Raw genomic sequence first — 314 nt, 5'->3', positions numbered from 1 at the left:
GCCAATCTTAAGTTCAGTATTACTATCTAAAACCTTCGCAAATAAGAAAATTCAAATATGTTCTAACGTAAGTTAAAAGTAATTTAGTATCAAGAGCTACAATTAACCCTACTTCAGTGATTTCAACATCATTATGGTAATACCGGTAATATTGGTCACCAATAATAGAAAAGCTGTCCAATGAAGTTCGTTCGAAGTTGTCACTCTTTATTTATGGCGAACGAGAAATGAAATTATATGAGCGAATTCATATATGAATAGAGCAAACACAGTCATTTTTCTTTATTTTTCCTTTCTTCCACACACACACACAC

This window comes from Limulus polyphemus, unplaced genomic scaffold (assembly GCF_000517525.1).
Source record: "Limulus polyphemus unplaced genomic scaffold, Limulus_polyphemus-2.1.2 Scaffold1250, whole genome shotgun sequence".
Taxonomy (NCBI): domain Eukaryota; kingdom Metazoa; phylum Arthropoda; class Merostomata; order Xiphosura; family Limulidae; genus Limulus; species Limulus polyphemus.
This window is presented reverse-complemented; position numbering follows the sequence as displayed.